Genomic DNA, 23,388 nt, shown 5'->3' on the forward strand with positions numbered 1-23,388 from the left:
CTGACCAAATCTACCCACATCTCAGACAGCTGAGTGAAGTAAACATCAGATGGGTCTCAAAGTCTGAGCTCTGGGGCATTCCACCCATCCTCTATTACACTACTGCTCAAACAAAGAACTCTACTGTCAGCTCACACTCCCAGCAAGCCTTTACAATCAAACACAATTTATATGAATAGACTCGATTCACACTATAGATCCGACCTGGATCGCACTGCGTTGGCTCGGCTACTGCATGGTTTGAAACAGGCAGCACTTTGCCCATGCCCAAGCTACTGCGTGTGAGTGTGTGTGAGAGAGAGAGAGAGAGAGCGCTATATACCACCCAGATTCTGCCCTTTGTGCATGTGCACTGTGTAATAAACCAGTGAGGTCCTGTCAGTGCCTCATTGACTAATAAGATTGAGGTAACTAAGCACCTGCTCTACTCACTACAATGCAGAAAGAAACCCAGTAAAATCCCTCTGGCAGCAAGGCAGGGGGTGAGGAGGGATAATTATGCACAAGAAACCAGCAATGGTTTCCAAATCCTTCCAGTCTCATGGGCTTTGGCTGAATGGGGGGGTGGAGGGGGGGGGGGGGGGGTAGTCTTTTCACTTCGCTGCAGTTGTTTTTTTTGTATATTCTGTTGTTGTTCCCTCTTCATTTTTCTGTTTCTTCTGAAAGGATCATCTCCGACTAGGAAAGTGAAACAGACTATTCAAAGGCTATGGTGTCATTAATCTATTTAAGACGGTGCACATTAAATCACTTCTTTGTCTGAACATTTCCTATTAATTCAATAACACATTGATTAAAAAAAAGAAATAATCCCTGATGTATTCAGTGTTTTTGCTACATTTTTTCGCTCCTTACTGATAATCGAGAAGTCATCATTTACTCATGAATAGTGGTGCTTCGTGGCTCAGTTGGTAGAGCATGGCGTGTTCAACGACATGGGGTTGTGGGTTTGATATCCGCTGGGCCCACCCATATGGGGCAGCCGGTAGGCTAGTTGTTAGAGTGTTGGGCCAGTAACCTGAAGGTTGCAGGATCGAATTCATGAGCCGACAAGGTAAAAATCTGTTGAGGAGTTGGGTTGAATGCGGAAGACACATTTCAGTTGAATACATTCAGTTGGACAAATGACTAGGTATCTCACTTTCCCATATCAATTTGTATGCACACACTACTTGTAAGTCGCTTTGGAGAAAATAGTAAGCAAAATGGCATATTATTATATTATGAAAGTAATAAAACAGCGACTTGCTTGATTCGATTTTTTTCAGGCTAAGATTGAAACCCTGTAGCCAACTATGATGATGGACTGTAAGTGAGAATTGCATGCTCATTCCAGTGAGACCACACAGAGGAAATCAAAACAAAACTCATGAGAAGGAGAAATCGCCACAGGGGGGGGGGGTGGAACCAAACATAATGAGCCTGAAAGTCGTCATTGTGGCAGTCTGACGTCAGTGGTGAGGCTTGACATTTAAATTCCATCTTATCCACTAGCCTTCCTTCCGCAGTCCTCCCATTACATGAGTGACAGAACAACAGGTGCCAGACAGGTGGAGAGATAATCATCATGATTTTATTCCATTTGCATGAGTAAGACATCAAATATTGTTTTAATATGCTGTATGCATCCGAGACCTGGACAGCTCGGTACAGTGTGTGTTTTTTAGGCTCGGGCCAGGAAAAACTACATTTCTTCTTTCACATGTTGTGCAACTTATAGTACATCTAACCCAGGGATGGGCAACTTTGATGGAGGTGGGGGCAACCCAAAATCTGAACTCATCAGATTTTTGGTCGCACTAGCCTTTTGGGGGCCCTAAGTACAATTTATTGGGCCCACCCCCACCTTGCGAACAAAACATTTAAGTTTTGTGTGAATTTCCTGCAATTCTACACATTTTGCTATGGGGCGTAAAGAAAATGTTGTAGTTTTAAAACAGGTTTGCTGCAATTGTACACCTTTTGCCATAGGTTGGAGAGAAACATTTGTAGTTTTTTTATATATCGGTCGCTAATTCGACCATGATTACTACAAATTGATCGTCTAGCCAACTAATTTACTCACTTAAAAAATGTTAGCTGACATGGGCTAATTGAGTGACTGTCAGTGACTGACATATAATGGTTGAAAACACAGGTTAACTCTCAGTAAGTTGAAACCCCAACGGAGTTACTCATTTTGTATTTCTTTATGCATTTCCTTTAAATTAAAACCGGGCCGGCCATTTTGTGGCCAATCCATGATTTTACCGTATAGGTTCTAACAACAAATCAACATATAGCTCAACTCTTGTCCTGTTACATAACATGTGAACTGCTTCCCAGGCTACTAGTATCGTTATTTTTTATTTTTTTTATTTTATTTTACCTTTATTTAACCAGGCAAGTCAGTTAAGAACAAATTCTTATTTTCAATGACGGCCTGGGAACAGTGGGTTAACTGCCTGTTCAGGGGCAGAACGACAGATTTGTACCTTGTCAGCTCGGGGGTTTGAACTCACAACCTTCCGGTTACTAGTCCAACGCTCTAACCACTAGGCTACCCTTCCGCCCCGTTATCAGCTGGAGACAAGTCTGAGCCACAGGTATAGTCAACTGGGGATGCTAAAGAAAGGATTCAGATAAATACTCATATCAAAACACTGAGGTACTGTACATCAAGTATCGAAAGGTCGGCTCATGGGCCAAATATCTGAGGCTACGGTTTCATGTCATTGCTCAACGATGTTCACATTTAGGCAGAAGTTCCACATCAACTCCCTGAGAAAAAGAAGGTTGAGGGCAAGTTAGACCAGCATTGAACCAGGGAATTGCAGCATGTGGTCCTGTGTCCGAAACAGTTACCGACTGTCATTCTTGCTTCCTCAATTCTTCTCAAAGTGAATTGAAGGAGAGGATCTAAGGTCCCTCCTCCAATACGCTTGGTGAGGAACTGAGGAAACAAGAATGGAGGAAGCGAGGAGTTGACTGCTACAGATGTAAAAAAAAACTAAAAAACATTTAGACACAGCCATGGATCAGGCCCTGGATGTATTCCTTCATCTTAATGCTCTCTAAGTAATTACTTAAGGGAAAGCAAGGAAAGTGGGAGGCTTTGGCTCGGCCCTCCTTTTCCTGCGTCACTGCCCACCGTCTGCTTGTTCTCTCCAGATTATCAACATCAATTCTGTAATCGTGTTCGGCTATGCCGTGATGACATCCCATATGGGGAGTCAAGACTAGCTGTAACAGAACAACATGGCTACAACAAAATTGAAAGACCGGATATACCGGTCGGACTTCTACATGCAGCAAGCACATATCTTATCCTGCCTAGACAAATCCATCTGCCGCAGTGTGCTAAATACGAGAAGGCACCCAACAGTAAATCTCCCCTACAGACAGAGTGAGTGAGTGAGTGAGTGAGTGAGTGAGTGAGTGAGTGAGTGGACACTGGCATTCCGCAAGCAATGGCCCAAATGCACTTGTACACCCACTTTTTTTATTTTTCAGAGAAACGTGCAGAAAACAGCAGCAAGTTTATCAGATAAAGAGAGAAAGAGAGAGAGAGGGAAGTCTCCCTGGCTGTCTCTGAGCTATCAGGTTGGATGCCGGTCATGTCCTGAGAGCGACTGAAGTGAAATCACCCGGAAAATTCTTTCCATTTATGTTTGATCTCCAGAGAGTCCTGTAAAAACACAGGCCTGCATCCCAAATGGCAGCCTATTCCCTTTAAAAAGTGGCCCATATGTCTCCGGTCGAAAGCAATGTACCACATAGGGGATAGGGTGCCATTTGGGAAACTCAATGTATTGTAGCCTCATTCGGATGAAAGAGTAGCAGAGGAAGGAGTTTGCTTCTGGTGCAGAGTTTGCGGTAAAACATTACGCGTTGCGGAAGTGCTATGATTTGGGACGCAGTGTTTACCCACTTTCCTTTACCCAGCAGTCTCTTAAGAGTTTACTGTACTGCGGAGAGTCCTGTTCCCGTTCACTGCTCAAGTATGTGTGTGTTTTGGGGGGGGGGGGGGGGTGAATTTAACCCAATCTGAGTTCACATCACCTTCGGTTTTTAAAACAAAACATCCGGTCAGTGTGACCATGAGCGCGAGTGACAGCTCTCTCGCCCTCAAAAAAGCCTCAGAGGCTGGTTGGCCTTACAACCCTGTCTCTTCAGGCAGGCCTTTCATATTTACGACTTCACAACAACAAATGAGCCACTGGTCTGGCAGGGTTCCCAGATCCATGGATTTTCTAAAGGCCTGTTATCACCAGTTCTTAATCTCACTGCAACACATATTAAATCATTTGGGAATTTAGGCTCAACTCAAAAAATAATCTGGGCCATTTTGTATAAGAAGGGATTAGTTCAGAGGACAGTTCCTGTGACGTCATGGAGGGAGGGAGTTTAAAAAAATTATAGAAAAAAAAGGTACTTCGCTTACTGTAGAGCAACAAAAAAGTAGGATATTTTCACTTTTTCAACCCTCCTTTTGCTTTCTTTAATCATCTCTCCCTTGTTTCATTCCTTCCTTCACTCATTCTTCATTCCCTAGCAGAACCACCCCACATCCAACTCCATCTATCAAAGCACAAACTTATACCACTCCACATTCTTTATGCTCTTATAATTCAGTCAAGTCACTCAGCATAGGACACATCAATATCGTGCATCACAAAGTATCCTGTGACAAAATTAGAGAGCGTTACAAGAGTAGAGAGGAGCAACTTCTAGCACCCTCCCTGCTCTCTGCAACCATGATTCAGAGGCATAGTCATTCCAGGACACTAACTATTCTGTGACCAAATTGAGAGTGTGGCAAGCAAGAGCAGAGCTGAGGCCGAGCGCAGCACGCCAGTCTCTCTCCATCCCTGCAGTGAGCCTCCCACCCAGGCAAGTTTGGCTCATCTGATCTGAGCCACACACAGTAGGAGACGAGCCCCAGTCCCACAGCAGCTCTGTGTGTGAATCATCCACAGATTTAGCCCACACCGAGGTACAATCCCATGTTAGACAGAAGCACAGCACTGTTTCCCACGCAACTCTGACTGACTGAGCCATAGGCCTACAACCATCCCAACACAGACTTTGCTGTACCATGCCTAGTGGCTTATAAGAGGCTCTTAAGAGACAGACATGGAGAATTAAAAATGGTTAGCTTACACAAGTTTGGGAAGTGGATTTACAAAATATGACTCTTTCCGTCTCTGAGATTCTGTAAGAGGTTCAAGCTGTTGACTGATTTTGGAATTGAAAAACAAAAATTGGTTGACTGTTTTGAATCACGAGACTATCAAAAAGAGGTAACTCCTAGAGTGCCAAAAGTGATCATCATTGCTTAACTAATAAGGAGGTAGCAAACAAAAACCACTACTGATGTGGATAGCTTCAGAGCAGTCATGAAGCCACTAGGACTGTCCCCGACAAAAAAAAAAAAATCTTTGTAGACCGAAAGTAGTCTGTTCTTTTGACCAATCGATTACTCGAAAATTTAATTTTAAAATGTGTATTTTTCCATATATAGTTTTAATAAAATCAAATAAATATATATATTTATATTTATTGAGCTTGTCTTATGCTTTAAGCTTATGGTTTGATGCCTCAAAAGGGTGCCAGATATCTAGATTTAAAAAAAAACTCTCCCGAAGTTGCCGGTAACAGGCTACACAAAGAGTCGACAACCTTTCTAATGTGGAATGCCAATTTATCTTACCATTTCTACTGATCTGCGTTCCAGTTTCTATTGTTTACATATGGAAAGTTCCGTAAAACAGTTTCAATTGATTTATAATAACATCTTCGTATCTCAAAATCATTGTCATGTGATTAATCAAAATTCTATCCAAATCTAAATGAAAAGTATAAACCTAAAAAGTAATTTATACTGCCATTGCCAACTATTTAAAAATAGTCTACATTGCAGCTGCAGGGACAAAATATCTGGATGAAAATAAATATCCTATAAATCGCATTGGCTACACATGGCTTATCTGCAACGAACTTGAAACATTGTATCAACCATTAACTTGGGTCTGGCAGAAGCTTGCACTAGCAAACTTGCAACATTGTATAAAATATTCTGGGCCCTCAGTTTCCTGAGCCAGTGAGCTCGGGACAGACACAGGTGTAGACCATTTGCGCAAGGGATAAGAAGGAGTGCTTGACTTGGGCAGGAGCTTCTGTTGTGCTCCTGTTCCTCTTATAGAATATTAGCTGAAAAGTATTGTGGAGCTCCTGCACATAAATATAAAACAGTAGCAGCACCAAAAACGATTACCAGATCCGATTTCAGTCCAAGTCAAGCACTGATAAGAAGCCTATTTTATGACGTTTCCACTGGATCAGAGCATGACATTTTTCCCTTTCACGCTGAATGGTTATCTAATAATAATCTAATACATTGAGGAACTAGTGTAATTCTCAATGGATGTAAAAACAGACTTCATTTGCTTGCTGTTTGAAGTGAAGAAAACATTACTTTGAGAAGCTCCACAGGTCAATAGTGGTGGGTTAAGCCAATAAGAAATACTATCAGATCCCCAAATGGGCACATTTATATGCCTACATTTGCACGCAGGCCATGTAGCCTATAGGCCTACTTCTATTGGCAAGAGCACTGCAAACAAAAGACAATGACTGAACTGACAGAACTCAAAAGTGGAATTAAATCAAACAAAAACTTGTTTCTCACAAGTGTGGCATAGGTTGTGCACTCTGCAAACAACGTGTCCACTCTGACAATGAGAACAGGAAGAATTATGGAATAATATTGAATGCATTAAAAGAAATGACCAAAGTAAGAAACATTGTAGATTTGAAGTTATAGGAATTAACGGTAAATGTACTACATAGGATGGGGAATACATATACACTAAACAATCAAACGCAAACAATTCACACAATGAAGTAGTGAAACAAAGCGCATTCTGGAGAAAGAAGTGCATTGGGCATCTGGGCACATGGTCAATCCTATGTCTGCATTGGCCATGCAGCATTTACGGTGAAATGGCCTCGGCAGAAATCAAGGCATTCATACTTCTTGCGCTTCACGGAGCAGTGCCTAGCTGAAGTCAGAGAAGGTAGTTTGTGTTTATACAGGATGAAACGCCCCTACCTAGGGTCAACCAATCATGTCAGTGCGGAGCTATACAGAGCCCTTGGCATTGTTTTCAAAATTGGGGAGGCACATGGCGATGTGGTACAGAGCTCGATTTGGCCTCTGCATGCCTCTGGAAGCTCCGCAATTGTGTCACACCCTCCATATGGAGCCTCTGACCACATTTTTGGATCAAGCATAAATTGGCTTTTAGTCTAGGCCTCCGCAATGGATTAGTTCATTGAGATGTATGTATGTATGTATGTATGTATGTATGTATGTATGTATGTATGTATGTATATATACGTATATATACATATACATATATATATATATATATATATATACATACATACATACACACACACACATATATACACACACACACACACATACATACATATATATATATATATACATATATATGTATATATACATATATATACATATATATATACGTATATATACGTATATATATACACATATATATATATATATACACACACACACACACACACACACACATACATATACACATATATATATATATATATATATATATATATATATATATATATATATATATATATATATATATATATATATACGCGCACACACACAAATTGGGGTGAGCTCTAGAAGCCATACAGATTAGGCCATTATAAAAGCAGTTTAGTTCAGTTACAGTAATGTTGTGAAACAGTCTATTCAAAAGCGTGTTTGATTTCAGGGCTCAGGATTCACGGCTGCTATCTTAGCAAAATATCTTCAGATAAATATAGAAGAGACTGAAGCAAGCAACCCAAAGCCTTAGTCACTTTCTCCTGCATTGAGAGTTAAGGATCTTAAAGAGATGGTTCATCGACATGTAATTCAGCAGAATCTCCAATTAAAGATGGATTTTTTTTTGTGCGTAACAAATATGTACCTTACCATGCTCGTTTTAGAATTTAAAAATGGTATTTAATTTATTTTTTAGGAAAGCTTTTTTAGGAAACATCAATTTCTCAAGCAATAATTTTGCTAGGACATGTGCTACTGGGCACGAATATGGCATGTGGTTCGTATTCAAACAGGTAATCAAACTCCAGCTCATCTTGGCAGTTCCTCTTCCAACCCTAACTCACTAGGGTTCTTTCTGTTGTAAAACGAGCTCATCGGTCTTATTGAATCAGTTTACTTATGATAAAAATGAAAGGAAACAATGATGTTACGCTGGCTACTCTCGTCATCCACTAAGGCCATGCGATGTCAGAGGCGTTGATGGAGGGGGAGAGGCTATGGGAAAATATTTAGATGCTCGATTGAAGCGATGATGCACCCTTGATGCATCAGTAAAAAGCTTTGAAAAGAACGAGCAGAAACGTAATAGCAGCTGAAGCTTCCTGGTTCAAACTTAACCGCATGGTGCGATAAGGCGTGTCGATTTTCAGAAAGTAAATAAATACGATGCAAGGTGTCAAAGGAGAAGTGATCACGCCGCTCTATGATCACTGGCATACAGGAACAGCTGCACAACTTCATAGTGATGAGCTGCATCAGTGGTACCGTTGATGTGCTGCTGCCCCTGGGTGTTTGACATCTTATGAGTGGTAGGAAAGGAACTCTTTCTTATTGGTCTATTAAAGGTCGACTTTAGGTAAAAATAACAGCTTTAAACTGCACCACCACACCAGGCAATGTAATACTTAAATACAAAACAAAAATGGAGGAATTACCATTTCTTACCCATCTCTACAGCTTCTGATCAAAAACAAATCCTGTGAAATGAAATCGTCACATACTGGACGTAGTAGAGGTCGACCGATTAATCGGAACGGCCGATTAATTAGGGCCGATTTCAAGTTTTCATAACAATTATACCTTTATTTAACTAGGAAAGTCAGTTAAGAACACATTCTTATTTTCAATGACGGCCTAGGAATGGAGGGTTAACTGCCTTGTTCAGGGGCAGAACGACAGATTTTCACCTTGTCAGCTTGGGGGATCCAATCTTGCATCCTTACAGTTAACTAGTCCAACGCTCTAACCACCTGCCTCTCATTGCACTCCACGAGGAGCCTGTCTGTTATGCAAATGCAGTAGAAACCAAGGTACGTTGCTAGCTAGCATTAAACTTATCTTATAAAAAACAATCAATCATATTCACTAGTTATAACTACACATGGTTGATGATATTACTAGTTTATCTAGCGTGTCCTGCGTTGCATATAATCGATGCAACGCTGGGGGATAATTTAACAAAAGCGCATTTGCGAAAAAAGCACAATCGTTGGATGACTGTACCTAACCATAAACATCAATGCCTTTCTTAAAATCAATACACAGAAGTATATATTTTTTAATCTGCATATTTAGCTAAAAGAAATCCAGGTTAGCAGGCAACATTAACCAGGTGAAATTGTGTCACTTCTCTTGCGTTCATTGCACGCAGAGTGAGGGCACATGCAACAGTTTGGGCAGCCTGGCTCATTGCGAACCAATTTGCCAGAATTTTACGTAATTGTGACATAACATTGAAGGTTGTGCAATGTAACAAGAATATTTAGACTTAGGGATGCCACCCATTGGATAAAATAACGAACAGTTCCGTATTTCACCGAAATAAAAAACGTTTAGTTTTCGAAATGATAGTTTCCGGATTCGACCATATTAATGACCAAAGGCTCGTATTTCTGTGTGTTATGTTATAATTAAGTCTATGATTTGATAGAGCAGTCTGACTGAGCGATGGTAGGCCGCAGCAGGCTCGTAAGCATTCATTCAAACAGCACTTTTGTGCGTTTTGCCAGCAGCTCTTCGCAAGCACAGCGCTGTTTATGACTTCAAGCCTATCAGCCTAATGGCTGGTGTAACCGATGTGAAATGGCTAGCTAGTTAGCGGGATGCGCGCTAATAGCGTTTCAAACGTCACTCGCTCTGAGATTTGGAGTAGTTGTTCCCTTTGCTCTGCAAGGGCCACGTCTTTTGTGGAGCGGTGGGTAACGCTGCTTCGAAGGTGGCTGTTGTCGATGTGTTCCTGGTTCGAGCCCAGGTAGGGGCGAGGAGAGGGATGGAAGCTATACTGTTACACTGGCAATACTATAATGCCTATAAGAACATCCAATACAAATGGTAGAGAGAGAAATAGTCCTATAAATACTATATTAACTACAACCAAAAACCTCTTACCTTGGAATATTGAAGTCTAATGTTAAAAGTAACCACCAGCTTTCATATGTTCTCATCTTCTGAGCAAGAAACTCAAACGTTAGCTTTTTTACATGGCACATATTGCACATTTACTTCTCCAACACTTTGTTTTTGCATTACTTAAACCAAATGTTTCATTATTTATTTGAGGCTAAATAGATTTTTATTGATGTATTATTTTAAAGTTAAAATAAGTGTTCATTCAGTAGTTGTAATGGTCATTATTACAAATAAATAAAAATCAGCCGATTAATCGGTATCGGCTTTTTTTGGTCCTCCAATAATCGGTATCGGCATAGAAAAAAATCATACTCGGTCGACCTCTAGTTACAAGTGGCTAGCTTAGCTAACGAACTAGCTATGCCAGTTGCGTCGCACATGACCAGAATAACACATTAGTAGTTCAAAGGCACCTCCCATTTCTGTTTGAGAATTGAGAAAGAGGAGTTGGACCAGTTCTCATGCCCAAAATCAGTCTTTTCAACCAGCTCTTACACTAAAAGGGCGTTTTCATAAATGTCACAGTATTATTTCAACCGGAAATGTATGTTTTTGACTGCACAGGGCTTTTAAGCATCTGGGGCTCAGCAATGAAAATAAAACGTGACTGCACTGCAGTGACCTGTGTGTGCATTCTATAGACCATAAGCAGATCCATTTTGTTTCTATTGTATATGGTATATTTACACTAAGAATAGAATGGCTCATTTAGTGTTGAATTGTTTAAAATCTGCTCTGCCATAGCTTCACTTTGGAATCCTGGAAGCCTTACCAGAAGTATGTATAATGTTTGGGTACCCTATATTGTTCTGCCATTGCCCCCAAACAATCACATATCCTCCCCATCTCTTTCCCTTCATCTGAATATGGTTATTATGTGCACAGAGACTGATGATCTGTGGTCATGTGTTTGAGGGACATGAAGAGTGAGTGAGAGTGAGGCAGAAGAAAAACATAATTCTAAGGGTTTAGCTTTTTCCAATTCTTACTCTCTCCTTTGCTGTCTCTTTCTCCAATCCTTTCAAGAGATTTCCAAAGGAAAATGTATAATTCAAAAGGCACTTGGCACATCTGAGCTATTTTTTGTTTCAGGTGCATGGTAACATTTGAATAAAATGAGAAAGAAACCTGCACACTGCTCTTTAATAAGCTTTTACGTACCAGCCTCACCGCCTTCCGTCAGAGCTTTTGTGAGTTTAAAAAAATTAGCACCCTTTGGGGCGGCAGGGTAGCCTAGTGGTTAGAGCGTTCAACTAGTAACCAGAAGGTTGCAAGTTAAAATCCCAGAGCTGACAAGGTACAAATCTGCCGTTCTGCCCCTGAACAGGCAGTTAACCCACTGTTCCTAGGCCGTCATTGAAAATAAGAATTTGTTCTTAACTGACTTGCCTGGTTAAATAAAAAAAAATGTAATGTATTTTTAATGTATTTTTTATACATGTAGACATAGCCCCACCCACATCTGTTCCATGCATCGAATGGGGTTGGAGTCGAGGGAGAAACAAATAAGTGCTACCAAATACAACGTGCATTTCATAAATATTCACAAAATGTGTACATAAAACATTAAAACACATCTGTAAAACCACAATGAGGACATCGACCTACCAAGCAAGTTTTCATAAATCATTGGGTACAGCACAAGAAAAACGTCAGATTAATCTATACTTCTATGAAGTATAACCCTTCAATGAAGCTTCTAGCACTTTTCAATCTTATTTCAAAAAGAGGGAACATCAGAGCAGCTGAGCTAACATCTGATCCGCCAGCATCCACAGAGACCCGAGAGCGCTGCATCCTTCAGTAACTCAGGGGTTCGACCATTTAACTTCTGATCTAGGCAGCAGTGCCTAGTACTGTTACCATTAAGAAAAATCCATGTAGCTCTGAAATCTGAAGTCCCATCAGGGAAACAGATACACTACAAGACCAAAAGTATGTGGACATCTACTCGTCGAACATCTCATCAAAAATGTTTATGGGCATTAATATGGTGTTGGTCCCCCCCCTTTGCTGCTATAACAGCGTCCACTCTTCTGGGAAGGCATTCCACTAGATGCTGGAACATTGCTGCGGGGACTCGCTTCCACTCAGCCACAAGAGCACTAGTGAGGTTGGGCACTGTTGGGCTATTAGGCATGTCTCGCAGTCAGCGTTCCAATTCCTCCCAAAGGTGTTCGATGGGGTTGAGGTCAGGGCTCTGTGCAGGCCAGTCTAGTTCTTGACAAACCATTTCAGTATGGACCTCACTTTGTGCACAGGGGCATTGTCATGTTGAAACAGGAAAGGGCCTTTCCAAACTGTTGCCACAAAGTTGGAAGCATAGAATAATCTAGAATGTCATTGTATGCTATAGCGTTAAGATTTCCATTCACTGGAACTAAGGGGCCTAGCCCGAACCATGAAAAACAGCCCCAGACCATTATTCCTCCTCCACCAAACCTTAAAGTTGGCACTATGCATTCGAGCAGGTAGCGTTCGCCTGGCATCCGTCAAACCCAGATTTGTCCGTCAGACTGCCAGATGGTGAAGCATGATTCATCACTCCAGAGAACGTGTCTCCACTTCTCCAGAGTCCAATAGTGGTGAGCTTTACACCACTCCAGCCGACACTTGGCTTTGCGCTAAAAGCCAAGTGTTAGGCTTGTGGGCGGCTGCTCGGTCATGGAAACCCATTTCACGAAGCTCCCAATGAACAGTTCTTGTGATGACTTTGCTTCCAGAGGCAGTTTGGAAGTCAGTAGTGAGTGTTGCAGAGGACAGACATTTACACTTAACAATAACAACACTTATAGTTGACCGGTGCAGCTCTAGCAGGGCAGAAATTTGGCAAACTGACTTGTTAGAAAGGTGGCATCCTATGATGGTGCCACGTTGAAAGTCACTGAGCTCTTCAGTAAAGCCATTCTACTGCCAATGTTTGTCTATAGAGATTGCATGGCTGTGTGCTTGATTTTATACACCTGTCAGCAACTCGTGTGGCTGAAATAGCAGAATCCACTTATTTGAAGTGGTGTCCACATACCTTTGTATATATAGTCTATAATAGATTGGAGAAATCCATCAGGAAAAGTGAATAAAATATAAAATGGCAGTTCACAGCAACTCTAAACACATGTGCTTTCACACAATCTCAAATATTAGAGGTATGAGCCATCAACAGGAATGAGGAATGAGACAACCAGGTTTGTGTGTGTGTGTAGTGGGTCAGTTTGTTGGGGGGGCTGTGTGTCTACATACAGTCTGTGCATTCAGGTTTGTTACAACAGTGAGAGAGAGTGAGGCAGCCCCAGTCATGGTTGTGGAATGTAGATTGGAGGATAAGGCAGGTCCTATCTCCTCTCCCACTAACACACCCCACATGAGGAATGCTCTGGGAACAGGTAGAGACACCGTACACCCAGAATGTGGATAGATGTTCATGATGCCACAGGCCATAGAAACGTTTTACAATAACTTAGAGTAGGAAAAAGGTTACGGGAGTGTTTCCATTCTTAAAAACAATAAGCAGAACTAATGGAAGACTGATCGTTGTTCTCATCAACAACACAGACTTCTTCAGACTAGTGGATGTTTGGATTTAGAACTGTGGTCCTTTGTAGCTCAGTTGGTAAAGCATGGTGTTTGTAACACCAGGTTAGTGGGTTCGATTCACGGGACCACCCATACGTAAAATGTATGCACATATGACTTAGTCTCTTTGGATAAAAGCGTCTGCTAAATGGCATATATTATAGAACCGACTGAATCGGTGTTTGTTTCGTAATTAGCGTGGAAATAATTAAAGCTTTGATTATATTTTCCTCTTGAGGCTTCAGACAAGAACTTCTTCAATGAGACAAGAACTATCCTGCAGAACAGAACGGTCAAATTAAATTTAAAAAAATCTTTCTACAGAAGTAGAAACATTCACTATAGTTTTTCCCTTTACTGTTGGAATTGTGATTGAATCAACGCAATATTAGTCACTTTCAACGCAACATACCGAAGCAAAACAAACTATGCAAGACTTAGTATGCAAAACTAACTATGCAGTAAATTTGGTTGTAGGCATAATGCTATACAGACCGGTGCGGCATAACCAATCAGAGCTGCATATATACCATTGCCATATATGGATCTGTGCCATTCACTTTGAACTTGACTGTGTTTACAGCATGAGCGGTCGTGAGTAGATGCGCTTGTTTTGAGATCAAAGCGAGAGCTGCATGTAGCCACGTGTGCACGTGTTCATATCCGTTGATAGTTAGTTAATTATTAGCCCAGTTATAGATAACTTGTAGTCAGCAATGGGGGAGGGATTGCTTCCTACAAGAGTACAAAACGTGTACATTTCTAGACATCTTTGAAAAGCGAGTCAGGTAATGAGCTTTTTTTTGGTCTTAAAAAGGGGTAGCGTTGTTTTTTTAAATGGGCTTGAATAGGCTAAGTAGCCAATAGGCAGAGGGTAGCATAATGTATTTGATTTCTGTAATAATGGTATGGAATAATGATGGATTTCATTTTTTTAAAGTGGCATCAAACAACATTTTCAGTCACCTCCTTGTCTGAAGGACAAGTGGATAAACAGGTTAATGTCAAGCCCTGCATGTTCTTTTCAAAAGTCTCATGGAATGTAGGCCTACATTGAACACCACACATTGGCTGCTACTATAGGCTGAAGGACAGAACAGCTATTTCCATAATAAAATATTATGGGATACATTTTCTCAATTTTTTTATGGTAGACCACTCTGGTAGGCTGACATTATGAACAAATAGCCAAAGTAGCCTTCTTGACCTTTTGTCTGAGACTAACTTAAAGCGGGTTCAGCCTCAGTGTTTACAGTAAACGTACGCTGAAAGTTGCACAGAATTATCACAACATTCAAGTTTGCGCTCAGCAGACCTGAAATTTGCTCAGTGCTGAAAATAAATTAGAGGGAACATTGGTCATAAACTAAGCATATTTAGAACTTTTATTATTCAAAAACATAAAATGCAGTCAAAACCAGTTCTCTCATTTATTACTTAACTATGTCAACCGTGAGCTAGGCTAGTTATCTGGCTAGGCTAAAATAACTGACTTTAGCTAGCTGGCTTTCTGGCCAAGATAACAGCATATACCAGTGACATTATTTGATAACTGGTTAGATTGCGTGGTATATTTCCAAAACTTTGGTTTACTTTAATGTAGCTGGAAGCTAGGTGTTGATAGCAACTGTCTGACTCACGCAGTGCTAATGTAAAGTTAGCAGGCTGGTTGGGCTATAATTGGCAGGCTATTTGGCTAGCAACCTTGCAAACTGTTTTGTAACCATAAATTATTTGCTTGTAAGTTGGCAGAAAATTAAATTGAAACCAGTAGCCATGAGAGCAAACAATTTGGTTCAATTTGAAGTTTACATTATAGGGAATAGGCTGCTTGCCCGTCCTTCATATTACATCACACCCCGCATATGTTTTTTCCCCCGGCATTCTGATCAGTTTTATGTAATAATTGTAACTTTGCATTGGGACTTTTGATGGGCATTCTAATGCAAATCCATGTTACAATTGGTTATATTTATGCTACCTACCCTTTAAGGAAGTCCAGATTTTTTGCTGTCCTGAGTTAGAATACCTCTTGATAAGCTGCAGACCATACTATTTGCCAGTTTTCGTAGCTGTCCATTTACCACCACAAATTGATACTGACACTAAGACCACACTCGGCGAGCTGTATAGGGCCATAAGCAAACAAGAAAATGCACAACCAGAAGCTGCGCTTCTCGTGGCCGGTGATTTTAATGCAGGGAAACTGAAATCACGTATACCTCATTTTACCAGCATGCCAAACTTGTTCAACTAGAGGCGTCAAAATTCTAGATCACCTTTACTCCACACAGAAAAGCATACAAGGTTCTCCCTCGCTTTGGCAAATCTGACCATAAAACGCTATCCTCCTGATTCCTGCTTACAAACAAAACCTCAAAAAGGAAGTACCAGCTCAATAGGGAAGCGGTCCGATGAAGCAGATGCTAAGCTACAGGACTGTTTTGCTAGCACAGACTGGAATATGTTCCGGGATTCATCCGATAACATTGAGGAGTTTACCACATCAGTCACTGGCTTCATTAATAAGTGCATTGACGACATCGTCCTCACAGTGACCGTACGTACATATCCCAACCAGAAGCCATAGATTACAGGCAACAGCCACACTGAGCTATAGGATAGAGCTGCCGCGTTCAAGGAGCAGGACACTAATCTGGACGCTTAAGAAATCCCACTATGACCTCTGATGAGCCATCAAACAGGCAAAGCATCAATACAGGACTAAGATCCTACTCTGGCACTTGTTGGATGTTGCAGGGCTTGCAAACTATCACGAATTAGAAAGAGAAACCCAGCCGCGACTTGCCCAGTGACGCGAGCCAACCAGACAAGCTAAATGCATTTACGCTCACTTCGAGGCAAGCAACACTGAACCATGCATGAGAGCACCAGCTGTCCAGACAACTGTGTGACCTCACTTTCCGGCGAAGTGAGTAAGGCTGAGAGCCAGACGGATTACCAGAACGCATACTAAGAGCACGCGCTGACCAGCTGACAAATGTTTTTACTGACATTTTCAACCTCTCCCTGACCCAGTCTGTAATAACTACATGTTTCAAGCAAACCACCATAGTCACTGTGCCAACAACACCAATGTAACATGTCTAAATTACTATCGCCAGTAGTATCACATCTGTAGCCATGAAATGCTGTAAAAGTTTGGTCATGGCTTACAGCAACACCATCATCCCATACACCCTGGGCCCACTCCAATTTGCATGCCGCCCCAACAAATCCACAGATCACGCAATCTCTATTGCATTCCACACTGCCCTCTCCCACCTGGACAAAAGGAATACCTATGTGAGATTTCTGTTCATCAACTACAGTTTGGCGTTCAACACCATAATGCCCTCCAAGCTCATCACTAAGCTTAGGACCCTGGGACAAAACACTTCCCTCTGCAACTGGATGGTTGCAGGTGGTGAGGGTAGGCAACAACAAATCTGCCACTCTGACCCTCAACATGGGGCCCCTGTGCTTAGTCCCCTTCTGTACTTCCTGTTAACCCACGACAGCGCACGACTCCAACACCATCAATAAGTTTGTTGACAACATCATGGTGGTAGGCCTGATCACCGACGATGAGACAGCCTATAGGGAGATCTGTAACCTGCCAGTGGGGTGCTAGGACAACGACCTCCCCCTCAACATCAGCAAAACAAAAAGGAGTGATCGTGGACTACAGGAAACAGAGGGCCGAGCACACACCGACGGGGCTATAGTGAAGCGGGTCAAGAGCTTTAAGTTCCTCGGTGTCCACATCACTAAGGTATTAACATGGTCCACATACACTATCACAGTCGTAAAGAAAGCAGGACAACACCTCTTCCCCCTCAGGAGGCTGAAAATATTTGGCATGGGCCCTCAGATCCTCGAAAAGTTATACAGCTGCACCAGTGAGAGCACCTTGAGTGGCTACATCACCGCTTGGTATGGCAACTGCGTCGCATCGTACCGCAAGGCACTACAGCAGGTAGTGCGAACGGCCCAGTTTATCACTGGGGCCGAGCTCCCCTGCCATCCAGGACCTCTACACCAGGCACTGAGGAAGGCCCTAAAAATTTTCAAAATATCCAGCCACCCAAGTCATAGACTGTTCTCTCTGCTACCGCAAGGTAAGCGTTACCGATGCACCAAGTCTGGAAACAACAGGACCCTGAACAGCTTCTATCCCCAAGCCATAAGACTAAATAGCTATCCGGACTATCTGCATTGACCCTTTATGCACTAACTCATCACATACACTGCTGCTACTGTTTTATTATCTATCCTGTTGCCTAGTCACTTTACCCCTACCAATATCTACCTCAATTATCTCGTACCCCTGCACAGACTTGTTATTGGTACGCTGTGTATATATAGCCAACTTTTCATTACTCATTGCATATTTATTCCTTGTGTTATTATTTTTTTCCTCTCTCTGCATTGTTTGGAAGGGCCCGTAAGTAAGCATTTCACCGTTAGTCTACGCCTGTTGTTTATGAAGCACGTGGCAAATGAAATTGGATTCGATCCATTCTTTCAGCAGACATCGTTGAATCTTATTAATTCGGAGCATATATTTAACAGAGTTTTTGGAAAACGTGGACAAACTGTTACCGAACTTTGCATCTGCACAGTCATTCCAATAAATGTATATATTTTAAAAATGGTGTAAATTGTTAAAAAGTAGTCCTTGTGCATAGAGTTGTATGGTTTGTAACAAATAAAAATAAAAGTTTTAATCGATGTTTGAGTGAAAATTCTGTTATCGTGGAATTGCGCATGATCATCAAAACATAACATCATTTCCATAACTGATTTTAGGGTGAGGGCCCCATCAATGGAGCGATATCCTCCATTGCTTTTAGATCAGCCTTTGTTCACCAGAGCCTGATTTCAATTTTCAAATTAACACTGCCATTCAGGCGTGAGGACCAGGGGCAACTTCCTTTGGGTAGGGGACAGCAGGGCCATGTTCATTAGGCACTAAATAGAAGAAAACAGACTGCAACAGGGAGGGACTACCTGGACTTATCCAATAAGAAACGCTTAGCTTTGCTTTTCATTGCATAATGTTTTGCTACAGTGTGCACTAATAAATACACCAGCTGTATAGCTTCCAGTCCCCAGGGCGTGGCTGCTGCTGCTCAGCTCAGACGACTGATGAGGAGGAAGAGGACCCCAGGGAGCAGCTCTCGCACTCACACAGATAAGCATCAGGGCATTCAGGGGCAACTAAGGCCACCACTCAGGAAAACTGCTCGTCTGTCCATGTGAGGACTGGAACAGGTTCTCAGTTATAGATAAAGGCTGCTTTTCAAGCATGACTGAACCCATTCCCACTCACAGATAATTCCCCTATCAGTTTCTCCTTGACCTGCTCTGGCTTAGTAGTGGTTGTTGTCAACAAATAGCCCCCACAGGAATCACAGTGATGCAGGTGTGGTCTGTCTTTTGTTACGATAGACACTAAAGTCACACAGTGAATCCAGAAAGGAGAATTGTGTGTTTCCATTCCCCTGTAAATGAGAGGATCTGAGATTGTGTTGTTATCTACCTACATCCTCTTGTGCTCATATTAAAATGTACAGACAACAAGCAAAAAAGATTCTGTGTTGTCTTTTCAGTCATTTTACAACCACAGGGTAAAGGACAGCAAGTCCAACTTGAGAGGCAAATTTTGTCAATACAACATTTACATAAAATCCATTCCAATATAGTGATTTTCAGGCAGGGCAGAGGAACAAAGACCAAGGCTGGTCCAGCATCTCAAAATTGTATTTATCGACCAGGTGAGTCCCATTTTTAAGGGAGCCCTGGACAAGAGGAAGCCGTCATACAACTTGACTTAGTGGCCCAGCTGTGACTGCAGACACGGAGACAGAGAGACACCTCTGAATGCAAAGGAGCCATTTCCTGTCCATACAAGATATTTTGACTGATAGCCCTCCCGTCCACACTCCCTTGCAACAGTGGAGGGATTGAGAAGTATGGCCCCTGTCACCCTATTCACAGAGCAGGCTAGGCCAGAACAGGAAGTGACTAGCCTCAGTAGCCTGAAACCCTGGGAGGGCTGAGAGGCCACAGTCCTTCCTCTGTTCTATTCCGCTCAATGAACCACAATCAGATATTCAATTCAAATGTCTCCAGCCACAGGAACAGCCACAGATAGCAGTCACTCACCCAGCCCTCTCTCCATGCAGCTACCTGTGCAACCCCTTTCCATTCTTATTATCATATACAGTGGTTGCTAAGCCAAACACTAACAACATTGATTTAACAAATGGTTTGACTTTTGCATATTGTGCACCCTTACGTAAATCTACTTATGTAACTCAGGTGACATCCTGCAGGGTGTTCACTGCTCAGTTGACTGTAACCTGTAACTTGGTAATACACCCCAGGTCATACGTTTGGTTCCCTTTACACACACGTTCACAAACACACTTTTACATGAAGCTTTGTCAGTAAATTACAATGAGGCTTAGACAGCCCCACCCAGCTCTGTGAAGATGGCCAGGGCTCACTTGGCCAGGGATCACCTTAAAAACAGATGTCAATCTTAATGTGTCTGCCCTGTTTAAATAAAGGATAGGCCTACATAAAAATAAGTTGTCCTCTTCCACCATTTATGGAAATTCTACCCCAAACAAAGTCTGCTTCAACAGAGAACAGGTGGTATTTCCATTCCCCTCTTAAAATGGCTGCCCTTGAACATCGCTGGGCACTAATTAGCACCAAAACTGGGCCAGATAGAGCAACAGAAGTTTGGTGTCTGTCGGAGTGTGCGTCTGCCACATGAAAAATTCAATGAGTTCAGAGGCTGTCACAGTCACAGTGCTCGCGCCAGCTAGCCAAAGTACCAATACAACTGCACTGAGCAGTGTGACTGTGAATCATACATCCGAACATAGGGGGATTGTTGGCATCAGATATCAGGAAACGTTGTGCTGTTCTACTTGGACCAACAAAACAGCACGTCTATACTTCTGTATGGCTTATTGTTTATCATCCCACCATTTGTTCATCATTTCTATCCTATTCCCCAGGCCCAAAAACCAGACCCCTACTCATAATATTATCGCTAACTAAGTAGTTAGACATTTCCTCAAATGAATCCTCCTCTGACTTGAAGTGACCTGGAGCAACTCACCTGAAATGATCTTCACGAGAAAACTAACTAGACTGTTCTGTTTTCATTCTATTTGCCCAGTTTGAGTCCTACAGCCAAATTAGGTTAACAATTCAAGACAATAACATAGGGTCAAAACTGGACATATTAGACGGCATCAAGTGAGATTCATGGTAATGGAGTCACTCCTCAAGTAGTTCTACAAGGCCTGTCGAAATGCCCTTTCCATTTGACTTTTTCATTATGAGCACAAAGACATTTTATGAAAGGAAGTCACAACTTGTTTCCGAGGCAGATCATTCTCAAGGCTTGGAACGCCTGGCTTCAGAAACAAGCAAGTCATTGACTACCGCCAGGCCCAGTGTAGTGTACTGCCCTGTCAGACAGAGTGATTCAGTATATAGGGGGAACAAAAGGGGCCAATCCACCAATTGACAGGAATTTCTGCTTCAAGAGCCACTTTGCAGTGATCTCATCGGAACCAACATAAAGCGCCAAATCTTTCACTGGATGACATTCTTTCATAGGATTCCAAGGGGCCATTAAGTTCTGTCTGTGAGGCCTTTCCTTCGACAATGGCCCCCAAATCAGCCGAGGAAGATTCTGTTAGTCACGAGTGTTTCACCACCATGCCTGACTGGCCAGCTGAAAAGACATGTAAGAGAGTGAGAGGATGGCTCCCAAGAAAATCAGCTAAATCATATTGAAATATCCCATTGTTTTATAACAAAAGAAGCACATTTAAAATGAAATCTTCAGGAGGAAAATAAAAGGGCGACTAAAAAGACTGCAGTGCTCTTCGTCATATTGTATGCTTTGGGGCATTACAACGGTATAACTAAATATCCATGGAGCGTAAATCTGCGTGTCCGATTTTGGGAGACAGATTAACTGATTTTTGGAAAGGATATAGCCTATACAGAGATGTTAATAGCTTCAGAATGCTCTGCCAAACAACATAATTCCTCAATAATAGAGACAGAGATATAGGCTTACTGTTCATGCACTCTAAATTCATTCTCATCCTCACAGAACACACAACTGAATGGTTCCTAGTTCATATTCAATTTAGGATGTGTTTTCAATTCATCTAATAAATCGATGAACAGTTGACCATTTTCTGGCGAATTCAATAGAATGAAATTCCCTGGCAAATTTGTGATTTTAAATTCTGGGTGAATTTCTGGATTTCAGATTAGATTTTTGCCTTTGTTCACACAATATCTTGCCTTCAGGCAGATCAAAAAGGTACAAGACAACACACTCAGCAGGGCGTAAACAAAGTGAATATATACTGTGTAACGTATGTGTGCGTGCTTAAGGAATATGACAACTCCGTGTTGGATACATTCAATTGCCATGAGGCTGAGGCGAACCCATTACTTCAAGTGTAGACCACTCCCTACATCTCAACACTGAAACCTAGAGTTTAATGTCATTATTCTTTATAGCCATACTCAACTGGGGAAAACATAATTCATTCCGTATGTTCAAAAACAGGAATTAGACATGCTAGGATACCGCTTCATTAAGAGTCAATATTTGTCTAAGTCATCTTTTTTTATTTGAATTATTTCACCTTTATTTAAACAGGTAGGCCAGTTGAGAACGAGTTCTAATTTACAACTGCGACCTGGCCAAAAGCAAAGCAGTACAAACGTACAGTCAATAATACAATAGAAAAGTCTATATACAGTGTGTGCAAATGTAGAAGATCAGGGAGGTAAGGCTATAGTAGCGAAATAAATACAATATAGCAATTAAACACTGGAGTGATGGATGTGCAGAAGATGAATGTGCAAGTAGAGATACTGGGGTGCAAAGGAGCAAAAAATAAATAACAATATGGGAATGAGGTAGTTGGGTGGGCTATTTACAGATGGGCTGTGTACAGGTGCAATGATCTGTAAGCTGCTCTGAAAGCTGATGCTTAAAGTTAGCGAGGGAGATAAGACTTCAGTGATTTTTGCAATTCGTTCCAGTCATTGGCAGCAGAGAACTGGAAGGAAAGGCGGCCAAAGAGGAGTTGGCTTTGGGGATGACCAGTGAAATATACCTGCTGGAGCACGTGCTACACCCGCAGCAAGTATATTTCACTGGTCATCCCCAAAGCCAACTCCTCTTTGGCCGCCTTTCCGTCCAGTTCTCTGCTGCCAATGACTGGAACGAATTGCAAAAATGCTTAAGGACTATGACAACTCTGTGTTGGATAAATTCAATTGCTGCTATGGTGACCAGTGAGCTGAGATAAGGTGGGGGTTTACCAAGCAAAGACTTATAGATGACCTGGAGCCAGTGGGTTTGGCGACAAATATGAAGCGAGGGCCAGCCATCTTGAGTGGGATAACACTAATCCTGAATAAATGACACAGCCCATAGTTTAGTAAATAGGACATAGGCACCGGCAGAGACCGGTCTATACACGGAG

General features: G+C 41.9%; 1 protein-coding gene across 2 annotated transcripts in view; it reads right to left on the reverse strand.

The window, feature by feature from the left end:
* The window catches only part of LOC109869522 (proto-oncogene tyrosine-protein kinase Src-like), a 47,218-nt gene that overhangs the window by 22,509 nt on the left and 1,321 nt on the right, over nt 1-23,388 (reverse strand). The gene's annotated exons all lie outside the window — the stretch shown is intronic.

The sequence above is a fragment of the Oncorhynchus kisutch genome, linkage group LG24, assembly GCF_002021735.2.
Source record: "Oncorhynchus kisutch isolate 150728-3 linkage group LG24, Okis_V2, whole genome shotgun sequence".
Taxonomy (NCBI): Eukaryota; Metazoa; Chordata; class Actinopteri; order Salmoniformes; family Salmonidae; genus Oncorhynchus; species Oncorhynchus kisutch.